Below are 17,292 nucleotides of genomic sequence, written 5' to 3'. Positions count from 1 at the left end.
TTTTGATTCCTGTGGCTGTTGCCTGTAGGACATCAATTTTAGGTGGTGAATTTGAAAATTCACTCTCATTCGGAGCTGATCTTCCAGTACTTCCTATATCTTTGTTGGATCTTTTTTGTCCACTTCAGATATGCCTGAGATATTGATTCTCTGCAATCCCTGATTTCCAATAGCTATTAATATTTTTACAGCCTGTTTTTCTGGTTCTGCAATTACTTGGTCTGGAAAGCATATTTGCATTCTCTGTTGGAACAGTTTGAACTTGGATACAATATCCAAGGTTTTCCAGTTCATGCTGAGAAAATTGGTATGCATGTTCCTGCTGTTCTTTCACTTTAAAATGTGCTGTAAGAACTTGCTTTATGACTCTGTACGTGTTTCCCCTTTAAGAAAGCCTCTCTTGGCTGCTTTGATTGGCAGCAGCAGGTGTTTAATAGTGTTTAAATAAAAGCAAACTACTACAGTTGCTGGAAATCTGAAATAAAGACAAAAACTGCTGGAAATACTAAGCAGGTCTGGCAGCATCTCTGGAGAGAGAAGCAAAGTTAACATTTCACGTCAGTGACCTGTCATCAGAACTGGCAAGGTTAGAAATATAATAGGTTTTAAGCAAATAAAGCAGGGGTGGGGCAAGAGATAACAAAAGGGAAGGTGTTGTTAGAACAGAGGGTCACAGAGAATAACTGACCAGAAGGTCATGGAGCAAAGGCAAAGGGTGTGTTAATGGTGTGGTAAAAGACAAAACGTTAGTGCAGAGAGGGTGTTAAATAATGGAATAATGAAAAGCCCTGGCCAAAAGCAGGAATATGAAAAAACAGTAGGCATGCACGTGGTAAAAAAGCAGAAACCCAATCTGTGTTTGGTCTCCCCAATGTAGAAGAGACTGCATTGTGAGCCGTGAATACAGTATACTAAATTGAAAGAAGTACAAGATAATCGCTGCTTCACCTGAAAGAAGTGTTTGGGGCCTTGGATAGGGCACCTCCTGCAATTGCATGGGAAGGTGCCGTGGGAAGGAGACGAGGTGTCCGGGGCAATGGAGGAGTGGACCAGGGTGTCGCAGAGGGAACAATCCATTCGGAATGCTGACAGGAGATGCATTTGGTGTTGGCATCATGCTGGATGTGGCGGAAATGGTGGAGGATGATCCTTTGGATGTGAAGGCTGGTGGGGTGGAAAGTGAGAACAAGGGGAACCCTGTCGCGGTTCTGGGAGGGAGGGGAAGGGGTGAGAGTAGAAGTGCGGAAATGGGCCAGACACAGTCGAGGGCCCTGTCAATCACAGTGGGAGGGGAATCCTCGGTTACGTAGAAAGGAAGACATATCAGAGGTGCTGTTGTGGAAGGTTGCATCATCAGAGCAGATGCGTCGGAGGCGGAGAAACTGGGAGAAGGGAATGGAGTGGCAGGGTGCCTTCCGTAAGGACTCCAAGCAATTTACTTGTACTTTTTTCAATTTAGTATACTGTATTCGCTGCTCACAATGCGGTCTACTCAACATTGAGGAGATCAAACACAGATTGGGTGACCGCTTTGCGGAACACCTTCGCTTAGTCCGAAAACCTGAACCCAAGCTTCCGGTTGCTTGCCATTTCAACACACACCCTTGCTTTCATGCCCACATCTCTGTCCTGGGATTGCTGCAGTCTTCCAGTGAACATCCATGCAGGCTCGAGGAACAGCATCTCATTTACCAATTAGGCATGCTACAACCTACCGGACTGAACATTGAGTTCAATAATTTCAGAGCATGACTGGCCCCCCACCCCCATTTTTATTTTTATTTTTTCTTTTGTCTTTTTTCATTTTCTTTTTATTTTATTTTGATTTGTTTCATTATTCTTTTTTTTACCATGTGCCTTCCCACTGTTTTTTTTCCATGTTTGTGCTTTTGGCCAGGGCTGTTCATTATTCTGTCATTTAACACCCCCTCTGCCACCACTGGGACCTCTGGGACCAGCAAAGACGAGGAGTTACAGACGCTATCTCAGCAAGTGATCCAGGGATGGCCTGATAAGATACAGCACACACAGCCAGCAAGAGGGCAGTACTGGTCCATCAGAGATGATATCTCACTAGAAGATGGTGTTCTGCTGGCTGGATCCAGAATAATCAAACCCAAAACAGTACAGGAAGATCTTCTCCAAAAGATACATGAAGGCCATATGGAATGGAGAAGTGTAAGCTCAGAGACAGATCAGCTGTGTACTGGATAGGCATATACAAAGACATTGAAAATATGGTGTCTACATGCAATGTATGCCAGATGTACTGAAACACACAGCAGAAGGAGGAGACGATAGCTACTGAAAGACCACCCAGACACTGGAATCGTGCAGGACCCAATTTATTCATATACAATCAAGAAAGGTATTTCATAGTCACAGTCTATGACTCAAAGTTCCCTTTTATACAGAAGGTAAAAGACTTGAGAGCTACAACAATCCTCTCAGCAGTACGAGTTTGGTTCACCGAGCAAGAGATTCCCGATAGATTAATACGTGACAGTAGCACCTAATTGACATCCAGAGAATTTAAGGAATTCACTGAACAGTATGGGTTCAACATCATTACCCCATCACCATACTATCCACGGGGATACAGGTTTACAGAATAACATGTTCAGACCGTCAAAAGAACCCTTGCGAAATGCCGAGAGATGAAGAAGACTGAAACCTAGCCTTATTGTCACTCTGATCCACACCATAACATGATAGAATTCTTCATTAAGATGGAGAGTGAGAGAGTTGATCCTAGACTAGGGTCCTGAATCTAAATGAAGGAAACTATGAAGGTATGAGGCGTGAGTTGGCTATGATAGATTGGGGAACGTTACTAAAAGGGTTGACAGTGGATAGGCAATGGCTAGCATTTAAAGAGCGCATGGATGAATTACAACATTTGTTCATTCCTGTCTGGCACAAAAATCCAGTGCCTTGAGTTGTTTCTTGATATCACGTGGAGTGAATCGAATTTGCGAAGTCTGGCATCTGTGATGCTGGGGACTTCAGGAGGAGGCCAAGATGCATCATCAACTCAACCCTTCTGGCTGAAAATGGTTGCAAATGTGTCAGCCTTGTCTTTTACATTAATATGCTGGGCTCTCCCATCATTGAGGATGTGGAGCTTCCTCCTCCTCCTCCTGTCAGTTGTTTAGTTGTCCACCACCATTCAAGATTGGATGTAGCAGGACTGCAGAGCTCAGATCTGATTCGTTGGTTGTGTGATCGTTTAGCTCTGTCTATTGCATGTTGCTTGCGCTGTTTGGTATGCAAGTATCCTGTGTTGTCACTTCACCAGGCTGACACCTCATTTTGAGTTATGCCTGGTGCTGCTCCTGGCATGCCCTCCTGCACGCTTCATTGAACCAGGGTTGGTCTCCTGGATTGATGGTAATGGTAGAGTGGGGGATATGCCGGGCCATGAGGTTACAGATTGTGGGTGAATACAATTCTTGAGTATTGCTGGAAAAAGACATGTTGAAGCTTTTTGTCTTGCACCCATTAGGGTAATCTGCAAGGATACCAATGTAAGGGGAAACAACATATTTTTACGGTATGAAAAAAGAGTGCTGATTGGTTGGCAAGTAAACTCTGATTGTTAGAGACGTTGCCATGGAGAATACACCAGTTTATGATGACTGACAGTTAACTGCCAAGCATTATTTTAAATTTAAATCAGGCAGCTTGACTCTGATTGATCAAGGTACTGCCCTGAGGAATGAACCAGCGAATGACTGTCAATTATTTTGTTCAGCTGGAACAGGCGCAATGTGCATACATGTTCTTTCTGTCTGCAAAGAACAGGGCCCTGTGTATTAATATATGTAGCTTCCAGTATGCAGTCTTAAATTGATTGTCAGCATAATTCTTAGCACACTGAAGATTATTTCACAAATGTACAATCGCGGAATCACATCGAGTATTGGACACTGCGTTTCGAGTTTTGTAAGCACGGGCTGGTTGGGTAATAAATTACCCATCAACACCACTTCAGAATGGTCTGTCTCCATGTGAGTTGCTTATGGGTAGGTGGTTGAAGACAGAATGGTTCACACTCCCAAGAACCCTTCAGCCATGTGTTGGTGCTGAAGACCAAGAATGTGTGAGGGAGGGAAAAGAGAAAAAAGGTCATCTTAAATGGAAAATCATGCTAGATGCTCCAGAGCAAAGAACCAAAGAGACCTAAACCCTGCAGATGTAGTTTGGATTAAAGATCAGTGTTGATATGGGGAAGCAATGATACTCTCGATCGTACATTTTCCAGACAGACCAGGGATGGATAAGGAAAAAAGACAATTGATGAAAGTTCAAAAGAATCAGCTGTGGGAGGGTGAGTTGTGAGGAGGAAGCAGAGAGGCTTCAGGGTGATTTGGACAAGTTGAGTGAGTGGGCTAATGCATGGCAGATGCAGTATAATGTGGATAAATGTGAGGTTATCCATTTTGGTAGCAAAAACAAGAAGGCAGATTATTATCTGAATGGCTATAAACTGAGAGAGGGGAATATGCAACGAGACCTGGGTGCTCTCGATGGTCTTCATAGTGAGAGGATTTGAGTACAGGAGCAGGGATGTCTTGCTGCAATTATACAGGGCCTTGGTGAGGCCACACCTGGAATATTGTGTGCAGTTTTGGTCTCCTTATCTGAGGAAGGATGTTCTTGCTATAGAGGGAGTTCAGCGGAGGTTTACCAGACTGATTCCTGGGATAAAAGTATAATACTGCGGATGCTGGAAATCTGAAATAAAAACAAGAAATGCTGGAACCACTCAGCAGATCCGGCAGCATCTGTGGAACGAGAAGCAGAGTTAACGTTTCGGGTCAGTGACCCTTCTTCGGAATTCCTGGGATGGCGGGACTGACGTATGAGGCGAAACTGCGTCGGTTAGGACTATATTCGCTGGAATTCAGAAGAATGAGGGGGGATCTTATAGAAACCTATAAAATTCTAATAGGACTTGACACGGTAGATGCAGGAGGTATGTTCCCGATGGTGGGGGAGTCCAGAACCAGGGGTCATAGTCTAAGGATACGGGGTAAATCTTTCAGGACTGAGATGAGGAGAAATTTCTTCACCAAGAGAGCGGTGAGTCTGTGGAATTCGCCACCACAGAAAGCAGTTGAGGCCAAAGCATTGTATGTTTTCAAGAAGGAGTTAGATATAGCTCTTGGGGTGAAAGGGATCAAAGGGTATGGGGCAAAAGCCGGAACAGGTTAGTGAGTTGGATGATCAGCCATGATCATCATGAATGATGGATCAGGCTCGAAGGGCTGAATGGCCTACTCCTGCTCCTATTTTCTATGTTTCTATGATCCATCAAATCCTGCTGCTTCTTTATCCATGAAACACAATTCTACAGATGTTCTAGACAAACATTCATTTTCAGGTTGACTCTCTCCAAGTTAATGTTTCATTTCTGTTACAGGCTGTTCAAGTTCACACACACATTCTATGCAGAAACTGTGGCTGGAATTTTACGCCACCCCATGTCGGATGGTGGCGTGGAGGCAGTGTAAAATTGAATGGCAGGCTCCAGGAGACCTACCCGCCCCGCTTCCGCCTCCGGACAAGTTTACGGTGGTCAGGCGGGGGGTGTGGGAGGGGGGGGTGGTGGTGTTGGGAGGGGGGAAACGGCCCGTCCACCTGAGGCCAATCAAGACCTTTAAGTGGCCACTTAACAGCCACTTAAGGGCCCTCGTCCGCCTCCACGGGTATTTTACCCGAGGCAAATGGGTGTGCTGGAGTTGTGAAAGGTCACCCAGCGATAGCTGCCGGCCTTTCCGTGACCCAGGGAGGGGGGTGGTGGCATGTCAGTGCGGCACAGGGTGCCCGATTGAGGGTTGCCCCTGCCTCCCAAACCACCCCCAGGACCCAAGACACCCCTCCCCCCAAATGACCACTCCAGCCTCACCAGGGAAGGACCAATCCTCCTGGTGAGGCATGCCCCTACTGAAACTTCTCTCCTCGATCCATAGCGTCGGCTGGGCTGCAGTCCCAGCAATGGCCACTGCTCCCGATGGCGCTGCTAGGACTAAGAGCTGAGGCCTGCTGATTGGCCGGCAGCTCACGGAGGTGGGACTTCCTCCTTCAAGTGGGTGGAAGTCCCGCCACGGGACAATTAATGCCCGGGCTCCCGTAAAATACGGGATGGATCCCCGGGCTAAGCGGAAGCGGGATCACCACCCACTTTCACGTCGGAGTGTGGCTTCCGTCCATCCACTGTAAAATTCCGGCCTGTGTGAGTTCACTTACACCTTCCTGAACTGTGTATCATTGTGGGCCTGGCTCGTCTGAGTCACTTTACACTTACTCTCATTCCGAGTGTCAGTGATTTAGAGGAAAGGCTGATGCAAGGTGGAATATTTCAGCTTTTAACAATTCCGCACTTTGTAGCTCAAATATTATATTGTCTAATTAACCAACACTTCCTGCTTTCTCGATCTTATTCCCATTAAACTGCTGATCACCCAGTTTCCCTTCCTGTTTCCATGTTAGCTGATATTGTTTGCTCAGGTATTGTCCCGTTCTCCTTCAATCTGCTGTCATCAAATTTCCACCCTCAAAAAACCCACCCTTCATCCCTCAGTCCTTGCAAACTACTGATCCTTTTCCCAGCCTCCCTAATTCCAGCCTCCCTTTCCTCTCCAAAGTTCTTCAATTTGTTGTCACCTCCCAAATCCGTGCCCGGCTTTCCCGCAACTGAATCCCTCCAATCAGGTTTCTGCCCCTGTCACCGTACTGAAACAGCTCTTATCAAAGTCACCAATGACATCCTATGTGACTGTGACAAATGTAAACTTTCCCTCCTCGTCCTTCTCGACCTGTCTGCGACCTTTGACACGGACAACCACACTATTCTCCTCCAGCGCCTCTCCACTGTCTTCCAGCTGGGAGGGATAGCTCTCACCTGTTTCCATTCCTATCCATCCAATAATAGCTGGAGAATCACCTACAATGTTTTCCTGTTCTTACACTGTTCCCCCAAGGATCTATCCTTTTATTTCTCATGTACAAGCTGCCCCTCAGCCCCATCATTCAACATAACAATATCAGTTTTCTGGTGACACCAGCTCTACTTGACCACCAGCTCTCCCAATTCCTCCACTTCCTCTGGATTCTCACACTGCCTGTTCCATATCCTGTCCAGGCTGAGCCATCTGATCCAGTTAAACATTATGAAGACCAAAGCCAATGTCTTTCATCCTCATGGAAGCTGTCGTCATTGTTCCATCATTTTCTGTTCTCTCACTGTCAATTCCATCTCCCTCACTGATCACTGTCAGAGACTGAACCAGACTGTCCACAATCTCCACACCCTAATTAACCCTGAGCTAATCTTCTGACACCATATTGTCTCCTTCACCAAGACAGCTTGCATCCATCTCTGAATATTTCCTGTCTCTCTTCCAGTCCCAGCTCAGTTTCTGCTGAAACTCTTATTCCTGACGTTGTTACCTTTGAACTGACCTATTACAATTCTCCCCTCGCTGACCTCTCACATTCCACTCCCTGTAAAATTCAGCTCATCCAAAACTCTGCTGCCTGTGTCCTAACTCACACCAAGTCCTGTTCGCCCACCACCCCTGTGCTCGCTGACCTACATTGGCTCCCGGTCCAGGAACACCTCGATTTTAAAATTCCCATCCTTGTTTTCAAATCTTTCCATTGCTTCGCCCCTCACTATCTTGATAATCACCTCAAGAACAATAACTGTACAAAATATCAGCACTCCTGCACTGGGCTCTAATCCCGTGTTTTTCTCCCTGTCTCCCAGTCCTGTGATTCTCTCCCTGTAACAGGCTCTGGTCCTGTGTTTCTCTCCCTGTCCCCTGGTCCTGTGTATTTCTCCCTGTAACAGGCTCTGGTCCTGTGTTTCTCTCCCTGTCCCCCGGTCCCGTGTTTCTCTCTCTGTACCAGGCTCTGGTCCCATGTTTCTCTCCCTGTTCCCCGGTCCCATGTTTCTCACCCTGTCCCCTGGTCCCGTGTTTCTCTCCCTGCCCCCCGGTCCCATGTATCTCTCCCTGTCTCCTGGTCCCGTGTTTCTCTCCATGCCCCCTGGTCTCATGTTTCTCACCCTGTCCCCTGGTCCCGTGTTTCTCTCCCTGTCCCCTGGTCCCATGTTTCTCACCCTGTTCCCTGGTCCCATGTTTCTCACCCTGTCCCCTGGTCTCATGTTTCTCTCCCTGTCTCCTGGTCCCGTGTTTCCCTCCCTGCCCCCTGGTCCCATGTTTCTCTCCCTGTCCCCTGGTTTCATGTTTCTCTCCCTGTCCCCTGGTCCCATGTTTCTCACCCTGTCCCCTGGTCCCATGTTTCTCACCCTGTTCCCTGGTCCCGTGTTTCTCTCCCTGCCCCCCTGGTCTCATGTTTCTCTCCCTGTCTCCTGGTACCGTGTTTCTCTCCCTGCCCCCTGGTCTCATGTTTCTCACCCTGTCCCCTGGTCCCGTGTTTCTCTCCCTGTCCCCTGGTCCCATGTTTCTCACCCTGTCCCCTGGTCCCATGTTTCTCACCCTGTCCCCTGGTCCCGTGTTTCTCTCCCTGTCCCCTGGTCTCATGTCTCTCACCCTTGTCCCCTGGTCCCATGTTTCTCACCCTGTTCCCTGGTCCCGTGTTTCTCTCCCTGTCTCCTGGTCCCATGTTTCTCACCCTGTTCCCCGGTCCCGTGTTTCTCTCCCTGCCCCCTGGTCTCATGTTTCTCACCCTGTCCCCTGGTCCCATGTTAGTCTCCCTGCCCCCTGGTCTCATGTTTCTCTCCCTGTCTCTCTGGTCCCGTGTTTCTCTCCCTGCCCCCTGGTCTCATGTTTCTCACCCTGTCCCCTGATCCCGTGTTTCTCTCCCTGTCCCCTGGTCCCATGTTTCTCTCCCTGTTCCCCGGTCCCATGTTTCTCACCTGTCCCCTGGTCCCGTGTTTCTATCCCTGTCTCCTGGTCCCGCGTTTCTCCCCATGTCTCCTGGTCCCGTGTTTCTCTCCCTGCCCCCTGGTCTCATGTTTCTCACCCTGTTCCCTGGTCCCGTGTTTCTCCCCCTGTCCTCTGGTCCCATGTTTCTCTCCCTGTCCCCCGGTCCAGTGTTTCTCTCCCTGTCCCCGGTCCCGTGTTTCTCCCCCTGTCCCCGGTCCCGTGTTTCTCTCCCTGTCCCCTGGTCCCGTGTTTCTCTCCCTGTCCCCTGGTCCCGTGTTTCTCCCCATGTCCCCTGGTCCCATGTTTCTCTCCCTGTCCCCTGGTCCCGTGTTTCTCCCCCTGTCCCCTAGTCCCATGTTTCTCTCCCTGTCCTCCGGTCCAGTGTTTCTCTCCCTGTCCCCTGGTCCCATGTTTCTCCCCCTGTGCCCTGGTCCCGTGTTTCTATCCCTGTACCCTGGTCCCGTGTTTCTCAACCCCTGTCACCTGGTCCCGTGTTTTTCTCCCTGTCCCCAGCCCTGGTCCTGTGTTAATTATTCTGTGGCACTCATACAGTCATGAGAAATGTCGTCCATCTTGCTCACAATCACCTGACTGAATCAACCCCTTCTCATTTTGCAGCTCCTCCAATCTAGATTCTGAACTGAATTTTTAAAGGTAAAGCTCTAATTTCAAAACTCCCCAGTACAGTGCTCTAATGCACAGAATCTATCAATCGATATGTAAGTTCTGGGGAACAGATCCTGAGACGATGGACGGGCACATCGCAGACCATCAACAGGCACAATGCAGAACATTTGGGGCACAACACAGAACATCGACAGGCACAACGCAGACCTTTTAGGCACAACACAGACCATCGGGCACAGTACAGATCATCGGGAACAACGCTGACTATCGATTGGCACAACGCTGAACTTTGAGTACAACGCAGAACCATTGATGGGAAGAACATGGAACATTGATGTGAACATCTCACTCCACATTGGCCCAGGAGCATCACAATGCACCATTTGAACAATGGAGAGGCTGGATTTTGATTGTGAACATCTCTTACACATGAGACCCTGACTTCCTGCTTTGTTGAGATACCAACTTTGTTCTGTTAATGAAAATATACCACTTCACTTAAATAATAAACTGTATGTTGATAACTGTTAGGATGCTGTGTTCTAAAAAGTGATAGTCAATCCCACAAGAATTTCATGAACACTTTATAGCAGTTAACACAACACAGGTTTGCTTCTGATCATTAATTTCTAAGTGCTTGTGGTGGTGGATTGTTCACTGCTGTGTGTCAGATATTAAACCTTAAACCTTCAATTACAGGTAACTCCGTGGATTGAAAAGACTGGAACAATGACTCACGCAGAAGCAGTGACAATGGAACTGGCAGCTCTGGGCCGCCCATTCCAGCTGGGAATGTTGTACGACTGCCGATCAGACTCTCTTATTGCAGGTAATACAGTAATACTAGTAATAGGGCAACAGATACAAATCTCAAAGAATCGAGTGATCCTCTCCATCAGATTCTCCATTAATTTCCATGAGAGCCGTGCGATCTCCTCCATCAGATTTACCATTAATTTGTCGAAGAACTGTGCCATCCTCTCCTTCAGATTTTCTATTCTGTTCTGTGTGCGCAGTGTGATCCTCTCCATCAGATTGTCTATTAATTTCTATGGGAGCCATGTGATCCTTTACAGCAGATTTTTATTAATTTCAGTAAGCGCCAAGTGATACACTTATCAGATTCTCCATTAATTTGTTTAAGAGCACTGTGATCCAATCCATCAGATTCTCTGTCAGATCCACATGATCCTTTTCTCAGATTCTCAAATAATCTCTGAGAGCCATGTAATGGTTCAAATCCAGGGCTCTGAATCAATATTACCTGCTCTGCACCCGTTTTATTTTTCTAATTTCTTATCTTCATCTCATTGTGCATCTATTTCTTGATCTCTTTCTTTTGTAGGGGTCACATTGTGGGACTTTGAGACTCTTCAGAATGACCTTGTTATACAATCTCAGCGAAACACAGAGTTTCACATTATTGCATCCGACTCCATTGAGAAGAAAGCCTCTGCTCTGAATGTGGACGCATCAATGAAAGCAAGTTTCTTGGGTGGTTTGATAGCGGTGAAAGGATCAGCGAAATATCTCAACGACACAAAGAAATCGAAGCAACAGGCCCAAGTGACACTACAGTTCCGAACAACAACCAGGTTTAAACAGCTGACAATGAGTCACTTAGGTCGGCAGAATGTAACCTACCCGTATGTGTTTGATCAGGGGACAGCAACTCATGTGGTTACAGCAGTGCTGTACGGGGCTCAGGCTTTCTTTGTGTTTGATCAAGAGGTCTCCTCAGAAGAGAGTCTATGGGAAATTCAGGGTAACCTGGCAGGGATGATTAAACATATTCCCAAGATTGCAACTGAGGGCGAGGCCTCCCTAAAAATGACAGATGAAGAAAATACCAATACCCAGAAATTCAGCTGCACCTTTTATGGGGATTTCTCATTGGAAAATAATCCCACCACATTCCAAGATGCCATCAAAATCTACAGAAACCTCCCAAAGTTACTGGGAGCAGATGGAGAGCATGCAGTGCCCATGAGAGTCTGGCTTTACCCACTCAACAAACTGGACTCCAAAGCTGCTCAGCTGGTACGAGACATAAGCATCGGACTGGTCAATCGCTCCCAGTCTGTACTGGAGCAGCTCAATGAGACAGTGATGAGATGTAATGATCTGATGGGAGACAGTATCACTATTCAATTTCCAGAGATCAGGGACAGGATAGTGAAATTCCGAGAGATGTGTCTGGAGTATAAACTGGTTTTCCAGAAGACTTTAGCCAGTGTGTTACCATCTATCCGTGGAGGTGGGAAAGAGGAAGGATCACTGGTGGATATTCTGAAGAACAGGGAACAGTCACCATTCAAACACCAGTCACTGATCAAATGGCTGGATGACAAGGAGCGGGAAATGAATGTGGTGAGATCTTACCTCATGATATTGAAAGATATTCATTCTGTAAAATCAAGGAGTGAGTTGGATAGAGAAGTGTTGGATCCAAAGACAGATTATGTGGTCTGCTTCACATTTACATCACTGCATCAAGAGGATTTCTATCTGTCAGAAGCAGCCAGCTACCTACAATCTCACACAGCTGAGAAAATGCAGATACCAAATCCTGCTAACCGGGTTAGTGCAGAATATCACAACCAGCAGTGGTTTAACTCAGTGTCTGTATCCCAGAAGATGAGGGAGTGCTCTCGCTTATTCCTGGATTTTGCCACAGCCAACAGAGCACGAGGGAAAACAAAGTTCATTGTTGCTTCTGTGCAGGATGACAGTAATGTAGGAGCATCGATTTACCTGTATGAGAGAGGGTTTGTGGTGACCCAGTGCTTCAAACCCCCATCACAGCCGGAGAGACCTGTGGTTAGTGGAACAACACATGACAGTGTGACACTCCAATTACAGCCACCGAGATACGGTGCTGGTGAGATTGTTGGGTACAAGGTGGAGTACCGAGCTACCCAACAGGAGGAATGGACAACTGTGGATACATCCCATCAATCAGACTCCTTCACAATACCTGGGTTACAGACACACCAGGAATATCAATTCCAATACAGAGCAGAGATCAAGGCAGGGGTCAGCATGGCCAGTGAGAGTTACAGTGTCACCACACTTCCAACAAGTCCACCTGCTAAACTTTTAACACTCCAGGTAGACTGGTGTTCTGCAATACTCACCTGGGACAGGCCGACTGAGATTGGAGCTGGTGTCAATATAGTTCAGTACAGGATAGAATATAGAGAAGAAAAGGCAGTTACCTCTAGCACGGAGAATGGACATTGGGAGGAAATAAAGACAACAGACAGCGGATGTCGTTATACTTTAGAGGGATTGAAACCCAAGACATCCCACAGAGTGCGAGTGTCTGCTGACTGTGGAGAAGGAGGGTCTAGTGCAGCAAGTGATGAGGTTTTAATAGAAACAGAAAATGAACCCAAGAGACTGGCAGAGAAACTTCGCAGAGTAAGCAACTTAACAGCCAGTGGGAACCCTTCCATTTACACAATCCCCTTAAAGAAGAAGATACTTGACAAGGACGGACACTGTGTAAGATGCTCCTTCGGAAAGCCCACCACAAAACACAGTGTCAGGGCAATTCTCATTCTTGGAGCAACAGGAGCAGGAAAAACAACCCTCATTAATGGAATGATCAACTACATCCTGGGTGTGGAATGGAAGGATAACTTCAGATACAAATTAATAGATGAAGGGACAGGAAGATCCCAGGCTGAAAGTCAGACATCCTCAATCACTGCCTACGAACTCCACCATCGAGAAGGATTCCAGATTGATTACTCTCTCACTATCATAGACACGCCGGGATTCGGAGATACCAGGGGGATAACCCGAGATAAACTTCTCACTGATCAGATCCGAGAGTTCTTTACTTCCCCAGATGGTATTAATCAAATTGATGCCGTGTGTTTTGTCACTCAGGCCTCTTTGGCCCATCTGACTCATTCCCAGAAATATCTCTTTGATTCAATTCTTTCCATTTTTGGTAAAGATATTGCAGAGAACATCCGAATACTGGTGACATTCGCTGATGGGCAGGTTCGCCCTGTTCTAGAGGCCATCAATGTTGTTGAGGTACCGTGTCCCAAAGATAAAAAAGGTTTTCCAGTTCACTTCAAGTTCAACAATTCAGCCATACTTTCTCAAAGTTCAGCTGCTGAAAACCCTGCTGACAAGAGGAATCCTGATGATAGCAATGAGGAGGAAGAGGAGGAGGACAGTGAGAACTTTGATGCAACATCCTGGGAGATGGGATCAAACAGTATGAAGAAATTCTTTACAGCTCTGAGCAAAATGGAAACAAACAGTTTACACTTGACAAAGGAGGTGCTTAGGGAGCGTCAGCAGCTGGAGGCTGTGGTAGAGGGATTGCAGCTTCAGATCAAAGTGGGTCTGACAAAACTAGAGGTGATCAGGAAAATGATTGAAAAAGCATCTCAGAGCATTTTAAGACTTGAAGAAATCGCTCTCAGACCAAACCCGTTATCAACCCCAGATTACATCGACCTGCTGATTCAGTCTGAGAAAGAGGAGGCTAAGCCGGGGTTCCAGGAGCGAATTCAGTCACTGAATGTAGTCAAACAACAGGCTGAGATTATAGCAAAAGTTACCAGGAATGAGGAGCTGTTACCAGAGGAATGGAAACAGTATCACGCTGAAATGGATAAGAAAATAATGATCAGAAAAAGAGGTAAAGGAATGTTTGCTGATGGGTTCAATTGGTTCAGTAAATTAAGGAAGATTTCCAACTCAGTCAGAATAACTAATGAACATAACACGCAGCTGTTTTCAATACGGAAAGCAGATGTTTCGTCAGTTCAGAAACTAAACCCAGCCTGGAGATGCCCTGGCAATCGATCTCATTGTCCTGACACTCCCTGGTGTCCCATCTCACTGTCCAGCTCACATCCAACTCCCCACCCTTTCACACACACACTGTACCCAATCTAACTCCCCACCCTTTCACACACACACTGTACCCAATCTAACTCCCCACCCTTTCACACACACACTGTACCCAATCTAACTCCCCACCCTTTCACACACACACTGTACCCAATCTAACTTCCCACCCTTTCACACACACACTGTACCCAATCTAACTCCCCACCCTTTCACACACACACTGTACCCAATCCAACTCCCCACCCTTTCACACACACACTGTACCCAATCCAACTCCCCACCCTTTCACACACACATTGTACCCAATCTAACTCCCCACCCTTTCACACACACACTGTACCCAATCCAACTCCCCACCCTTTCACACACACACTGTACCCCATCCAACTCCCCACCCTTTCACACACACATTGTACCCAATCCAACTCCCCACCCTTTCACACACACACTGTACCCAATCTAACTCCCCACCCTTTCACACACACACTGTACCCAATCCAACTCCCCACCCTTTCACACACACACTGTACCCAATCCAACTCCCCACCCTTTCACACACACACTGTACCCCATCCAACTTCCCACCCTTTCACACACACACTGTACCCAATCTAACTTCCCACCCTTTCACACACACATTGTACCCAATCTAACTTCCCACCCTTTCACACACACACACTGTACCCAATCTAACTTCCCACCCTTTCACACACACATTGTACCCAATCTAACTTCCCACCCTTTCACACACACACACTGTACCCAATCTAACTTCCCACCCTTTCACACACACATTGTACCCAATCCAACTCCCCACCCTTTCACACACACACTGTACCCAATCCAACTCCCCACCCTTTCACACACACACTGTACCCCATCCAACTTCCCACCCTTTCACACACACACTGTACCCAATCTAACTTCCCACCCTTTCACACACACATTGTACCCAATCTAACTTCCCACCCTTTCACACACACACACTGTACCCAATCTAACTTCCCACCCTTTCACACACACATTGTACCCAATCTAACTTCCCACCCTTTCACACACACACACTGTACCCAATCTAACTTCCCACCCTTTCACACACACACTGTACCCAATCTAACTTCCCACCCTTTCACACACACACTGTACCCAATCTAACTTCCCACCCTTTCACACACACACTGTACCCCATCCAACTCCCCACCCTTTCACACACACACTGTACCCCATCCAACTTCCCACCCTTTCACACACACACTGTACCCAATCTAACTCCCCACCCTTTCACACACACACTGTACACAATCTAACTCCCCACCCTTTCACACACACACTGTACCCCATCCAACACCCCACCCTTTCACACACACATTGTACCCCATCCAACTCCCCACCCTTTCACACACACACTGTACCCCATCCAACTCCCCACCCTTTCACACACACACTGTACCCCATCCAACTCCCCACCCTGTCACACACACATTGTACCCCATTCAACTCCCCACCCTTTCACACACACACTGTACCCAATCTAACTTCCCACCCTTTCACACACACACTGTACCCCATCTAACTGCCCACCCTTTCACACACAATGTACCCCATCCAACTCCCCACCCTTTCACACACACACTGTACCCCATCCAACTCCCCACCCTTTCACACACAATGTACCCCATCCAACACCCCACCCTTTCACACACACACTGTACCCCATCCAACACCCCACCCTTTCACACACACACTGTACCCCATCCAACTCCCCACCCTTTCACACACACACTGTACCCCATCCAACATCCCACCCTTTCACACACACACTGTACCCCATCCAACTCCCCACCCTTTCACACACACACTGTACCCCATCCAACTCCCCACCCTTTCACACACAATGTACCCCATCCAACTCCCCACCCTTTCACACACACACTGTACCCCATCCAACTCCCCACCCTTTCACACACACACTGTACCCCATCCAACTCCCCACCCTGTCACACACACATTGTACCACATCCAACTCCCCACCATTTCACACACACACTGTGCCCAATCTAACTCCCCACCCTTTCACACACAATGTACCCCATCCAACTCCCCACCCTTTCACACACAATGTACCCCATCCAACTCCCCACCCTTTCACACACAATGTACCCCATCCAACTCCCCACCCTTTCACACACACACTGTACCCCAACCAACACCCCACCCTGTCACACACACACTGTACCCCATCCAACTCCCCACCCTGTCACACACACATTGTACCCCATCCAACTCCCCACCCTTTCACACACACACTGTACCCCATCTAACTCCCCACCCTTTCACACACAATGTACCCCATCCAACTCCCCACCCTGTCACACACACATTGTACCCAATCTAACTCCCCACCCTTTCACACACACACTGTACCCCATCTAACTCCCCAACCTTTCACACACAATGTACCCCATCCAACTCCCCACCCTTTCACACACACTCTGTACCCCATCTAACTCCCCACCCTTTCACACACAATGTACCCCATCCAACTCCCCACCCTTTCACACACAATGTACCCCATCCAACTCCCCACCCTTTCACACACACACTGTACCCCATCCAACTCCCCACCCTTTCACACACACATTGTACCCAATCTAACTCCCCACCCTTTCACACACACACTGTACCCCATCTAACTCCCCACCCTGTCACACACACATTGTACCCAATCTAACTCCCCACCCTTTCACACACACACTGTACCCCATCTAACTCCCCACCCTTTCACACACAATGTACCCCATCCAACTCCCCACCCTTTCACACACACTCTGTACCCCATCTAACTCCCCACCCTTTCACACACAATGTACCCCATCCAACTCCCCAC

General features: G+C 47.6%; 1 pseudogene; it reads left to right on the top strand.

Annotated features, from left to right (window-relative positions):
* LOC137346285 (interferon-induced very large GTPase 1-like) overlaps positions 1-17,292 on the top strand; it is a 109,204-nt pseudogene that overhangs the window by 45,980 nt on the left and 45,932 nt on the right.

The sequence above is a fragment of the Heterodontus francisci genome, chromosome 29 (assembly GCF_036365525.1).
Source record: "Heterodontus francisci isolate sHetFra1 chromosome 29, sHetFra1.hap1, whole genome shotgun sequence".
Lineage (NCBI taxonomy): Eukaryota > Metazoa > Chordata > Chondrichthyes > Heterodontiformes > Heterodontidae > Heterodontus > Heterodontus francisci.
This window is presented reverse-complemented; position numbering and strand designations above follow the sequence as displayed.